The sequence below is a fragment of the Salvia splendens genome, chromosome 21, assembly GCF_004379255.2.
Source record: "Salvia splendens isolate huo1 chromosome 21, SspV2, whole genome shotgun sequence".
NCBI classification, from domain to species: Eukaryota; Viridiplantae; Streptophyta; class Magnoliopsida; order Lamiales; family Lamiaceae; genus Salvia; species Salvia splendens.
Window position 1 is genome coordinate 4,825,791 of NC_056052.1, and position 6,056 is coordinate 4,831,846.

A 6,056-nucleotide genomic window follows, 5' to 3' on the forward strand; every position below is an offset into this window, starting at 1 on the left:
ATTCTTTTTCCTACCAATCAAACTAATTCTTAATTCTATAGGGTTGAATAAAAATTCAATTGACCTTTTGATATAATTGCTATGCTTAGTGTGTGACTCGTTGGTTTTTTTTAGGGTTAGGGTTACAAAAGACCGGCCCGATAGTGTGAAAACCAATCCATCACTTCATATTATCTGGATCTAAAGAACCAGTCAAGATAGTCTTAGGGAGCCCCATTGTGGATGGCCTAAAAGTGAGTAATAGACTAGATTGTCATTATGGTATTGAGGTATTTTCACTCAAAAAGTACTACCTTCGTCCCACAATAAAAATTATGTTTGGCCATTTTGGTCCGTTCTACAATAAGATTTACATTTCACTTTTATTATAAATGTTAAGTAGGTCTCACATTCCATCAATTTATTTCACTTACATCTTATTATAAAACCAATATATATAAGTGAGACTCTTAGTCCAATAACTTATTCAATCAACTTTTCTTTACATTTCTTAAAATTCGTGTCCGCACTAAATGTTACTCCTATTGTGAGATGAAGGTAGTATGAAACAGTGAAAAAATAGCCTATATATTAATCGAAGTTTATAGATCTCAAATGCTATTTTGAAACGTTACATACTAAAAATGATTGATCAATACAAGACCAATTTTGACTGGGCAAATGTTTTAAGAAATGTAGTAGAAAGTGTGTGGAAAATATTAGTAGAAGGTGTGGTTCCTACTTAGTGAAATGTGAGTGAAATAAAGTTAATGAAATAGTAAAAAACTAGAGGAGACATTTATTGGTGAACTATTTAGTGAAATGTGAGTGAAATAAAGTTAATGGAATATTAAAAAAGTAGAGGAGACATTTATTGGTGAACGGAAGAAAATGACGTCTATTAGCAAAGCTCACGGACCATAAAAAATGTTCCCACTAAAAGTTAAATCGGCAAAGATATAAAAAAAACTAATAATTTGACAGCTGTGAGATTTACACGCATGAATAAAAATAAGATTAAACATTTTTTTGTTACTTTAACTATGCATTAGTATCAGATTATGGTTTTGGTGTTGGCTAACGGACATCCAGCTCCTTTTTTTCTTCAAGAAAAACTTCTTTCAACTTCACTTTGTAAAACTCCTCCAGTTATTTGTCTTGATCTTGCTTTAGCCTTCACCATGACCTTATTCTTTTTTAGCTCATCACAATATACATGAACTTCCTCTATATACTTGAAGTAATATTAATGAATTGTCAGCATACTTATTTTGAAATTATGAGCAAAAAGTGAAAAGTACTTGACTGAAATGTATTTAAGGGGCTTAAGGGTATTTTTAAGAGAAAAAAAACTATCTAAAATGTGTAAAAGTGCTTTAAACAAAAAAGTGCTTTAAACAATATTAATTTTAAGTTGAAGGACATGTTGTTTTAAAGTTTTAGTATCTAATTTGATACTATCATTCTATGTAGTTGAAGGTCACAAAAGATGTTCGCCCTTAAAAATAATACTTCTTTCATCCCTTAAAAATAATCACATTTATCATCCTGGGATATACCTTACAAATAGATCAATTTTGTTTATGGAAACTTATTTTCTCTCGAATGAAGTGAAAACTCGTATCTTTACTCGTATCTTTTTTCGGACCAGAGCCTAAGAGCATCCACATCCATGCTTTTGGGCAAGAGCATGAAAATGGGCCAGGACCAACTTTTACTTCCTACTCTTTGGCAATAGCACAACACTCACATACATGCTCTTCCGCAAGAGCATGCTCAAGGGTCCCACCATTCTATTATTCAATTTAAATAAAAACATTTCCACAATATAAAAATGCATTAAAAATACTCGAATACTATTACAAATTAATAAAAAATTAGAAATTACATAATTAAAATCCTAAAAATTAAAAATTTAATAATTAAAGTCCTAAAATTTAAAAATTACATAATTAAAATCCTAAAAATTAAAATTTACATAATTAAATTCATAAAATTAACTTGTGGCCGAATTTCAAATGTGTTGGATTAGGTCTTCTTGTAGCTCAATATGGGTTTTGGTATCGCACACAATGTGTCTTGTTTCGATCCTCTCGCGCAACGTCGTATGCACACCTCGGCATGGGGGAGACCTTGCGATTGAGCTTCCGACTTCATCCTCTTTGTAAAAGTTAGCCAATCATATTGTGTAAGATAATACACGTGTACATGATGTCGGCAATATTCTTTGTGTACCAGAGCCGAGCCGGGGTCTTCACAATGTTGAATCGGACTTGAAGGACCCCAAAATCTCTTTCTACGTCTTTCCGAGCAGCCTCTTGACACTGCAAATAAAGAACCCGTTTCGGGTCTTGCGAATTGTTGAGCGTCTTCACGAAAGTCGGTCACCTTGGGTAGATACAATCGGCGAGATAGTACTCCATGTGGTATGGATTTCCGTTGACGGTGAAGTCGATCACGAGTGCTACACCATTCAAAACATCATTGAGGAGTGGTGAAGAATAGAACACGTTCAAGTCGTTGTTTGATCCGGCAACACCGAAATATGCTTGTCAAATCCATAGGCGGTAGTCGGCGACCGCTTCAAGGATAAGCATTGGGTCGTTGCCCTTGTGGTCGCTTAAGTGTAGCCTCCTCCAAGCATTCGAGCAATTCTTCCACTTCCAATGCATGCAGTCAATGATGCCAAGCATACCGGTAAATCTGTGGACTGTTTCATAAAGATGAAGCAAACGTTAACAATCTTCGGTGGTGGGTGCCCGAAGTAATTCCTCACCGAAAGCAGAACAAATACCGACGCAAAAATTTTTGAGGCATAGGACTCTAGTTGACTTACCCACATGCAAATACTCGTCGAAGAGGTCAGCCGTTTTCCCAGTAGCAAGTTGTCGGAGGGCACAAGTACACTTCTGCAACGCCGAGAGACTTTGTCGACCGGTTGCGTCTCTGTGTGATTGGAAGTATTCAACACGGGCAGACAATGTGTTGACAATACTCATAAACAACCGTTTTGACATGCGGAAATGGCGCCAGAAGTAATCTGCCGGAAACCGCAGCTCGTCGAAAAAATAGTCGGCAACGAGCCTTTCGTGGGCTCCCTCCCGGTCACGAGGGATGTAGCGGCGATTTGATCTCGTTGGTCTAGGAGGAGGGGCGGGGGCAGCGACGACGAGATAGGCTTCATAGGCGGCACAAAATAGTTGATAGTATTCTTGTTCTTCGCACTCCGCTTCCGCAATGATATCGTTCATATCCATTTTTGAATTTAGAGAGTGTTTGAGTGAGAGAGGAAGATGTAGGTGATGAATTAAGAGATAGTTTGATGTGAAAAATGGATGATGAATGTGTGTATTTATATATGATTTTGGGATTAAATTTTTTTTAAAGAAATTCAAAAAAACGGTAAAAAACGGCTATATTTTTGTGAATCCGAACTTTTTTTTGGTATTATTTTCGATTTAAAAAAAAAAGAAAATATCCTACGGAATTACTGTTGGCCAATGACATGCCTCCACGTCATCCTGCTCTGCGGCACGGCAGTGCACTTAGCGTCGAGCAAGGCCGTGCCAACGGCACGACGCTTGCTCGATGCTAAGAGCACCGATGCCGGTGCTCTAAATCTGGCTCCTTAGGCCATCCACAACGTTGTCTCTATACCGTCTCTTAAACCGTCTCTTAACTACTATTTGAGCACTATTTGAGGGCCCCACTGTCCTTTTTTCCTCCATCTCTTAACTAAGAGACGGAACCTGCAACGCTCCGTCTCTTAACCGTCTCTATACCGTCTCTTAATTACTATTCATTCAATTTAATTTATAATTTTTTTTAAAACCCAATTCAATTTAAACAAACACACTTTATTAAAATTAAAACAAAAAAAAACACTCAAAATAAAAAAAACACACACAAAAAAAAAAAATTTTAAAAAACACAAAATAAAAAAACACCGCCCAATGTGTTGATCATGTTCTCCCAATCGCCGAATGAGTTGAGATCCCACCCGCCGGAGCCGGAGCCGCCATAGTTGCCCTCGCCGTCGCCGGACATCTTGAGTTGGGTTATGAAAATTTCAGCGAAAATTTGAGAGAAAATTTAGATGATAGGAAGAATAGATGTGTAGTTGTGTGTAAATGAGGATGGGTTTAGGAGTATTTATAGAGTAAAAAATTTAATAAAAAACAAAAAAAATAAAAAAAAAAACAAAAAAACGGTAATAATACCGTTACAAAATTTTTTTTATTTATTTAAATTCGAATTTTTTTTAATAAAAAATATTTATTGCGTCAGCACGTGACGACGCCCACTCGCGGGCCGGCGAGTGGGCGTCACGCACGACGCCGGGCTGCGCCACGTCGCCTAGGCGCGTGGCGAGACAGCTCGTCTCGTGGCTCGCCGAGGCGAGACGCGCGACGAGACGCGCGACGAGATGGAGGCTGCAACGCGTCTCGCCGGGGTCTCGTCTCGCTGAGACGAGACGCGAGACGCCGGCGAGACCCGTTGTGGATGGTCTTAGACCACTCGGCCAAACTCTCCCAATTGATAAATTGTCATGTGAAATCCAACTAATACGTAATTAGAGTAGAAAACACCAATGTTAACGAATTTAATTGACTTTATTCTTTTTGGTCATGGGGATAATCTTTGATGAATTTTCATGTACGCCTGGTGTGCAAATCAATGACTAAGCCCAACCTGATATAAACCAAATGTGGTTGATCCGACAGTGTAGAATTTGGTGACAATTTCATATTACTATAACTCATTGTACATTAAAAACTCATCTTTTTTTTTTTAATTCGAATTTTCTCCTAACTTCGTTTCCATCTTGATTCTCGATCAACGAAGTACACTTAAACCAAATATGAACCACAAAATATGATAAAATGCATGAAATTTAGTATAGTACAATAAAATATTTGTTTCACATCACTAATTTGTGTGACCAAAATCATTAATTTACGATGACAATGAAATGATGTTTTTAAGTACTATCTTACTAAATCAGGATTTATTTACAAAGGAGTATATGGTTCACTCAAGATACAAAACCCAGATCTATATTAATTTTATGTTTTACCTAAACACAAAATTACAAATGTCAACAACAAAATATAGAGAGTGAAAGTATTGATCTTAACAAGTTTAATTGCTAGTTACACACTTCCACATTTATAATAATAATTTCAAATAATAATATTAGGTCAATTATTCAATAAATAAAAGAGTTCATTAATTATACTTCCCTCCATCAGCCATTCTCTAATTTTGACTTGATATTGTTGTTAAAAAATGTAAACGGTGGGTTGAATAAATTGGTAGGACATTGATCCTACTTTCATATAAGTTTGATAATAAAATGTCAGGGAATACATTAGTCATAATGTGAAGTCTATTACTAAAAATAGTACTCCATCCGTCCCACCATAAGCGAGACGTTTTTTTTACACTCGTTTTAAAAAAATGATACTCCCTCAGTTTCCTAAAAATAAGACATTTTGGAATGATACGAATTTTAATGCAAAATTGGTAAATTAAAAGATAGATTAAAAAGAAAAAAATGTGTTAGTGAAAAATGAGTCTCACCTCATAGAAAGAAAGAACTTTGCTAAAATGAAGTATTTCTATTTTTATGAAACGACCCAAAAAGTAAATAATTTCTATTTTAAAAAAATACATGGAGTATAAAATAGTTAAAGTAGAGAGAATGTAATATAAGTGAGATACTAATGTACAGAAGAGTCTTCGTTACATTATTTTATCTCTTACTTTACATTCTCTGTACTTTAATTATTTTATAATATCATTTTTCCAAAATGAGTGAAAAAATAAAACGTCTTGCTTATGGTGGGAAGAAATGAGTAAAAAGTAAGTGTGACAAATATTGGTGGATCGACAAAAAAGATACTAGTAACTAGTAATGACGAATAGATGAAGTATTATCTATATACTATTATGAAATAATCAATGGTCCCTAAAATTTGTTAATTATATACAATAAATTGAATTGTTAGAGAAGAATTAAGTTTAATGTTTGATGCACTTTGAGAAAATAAAATAAAATAAAATAAAATAGAAGG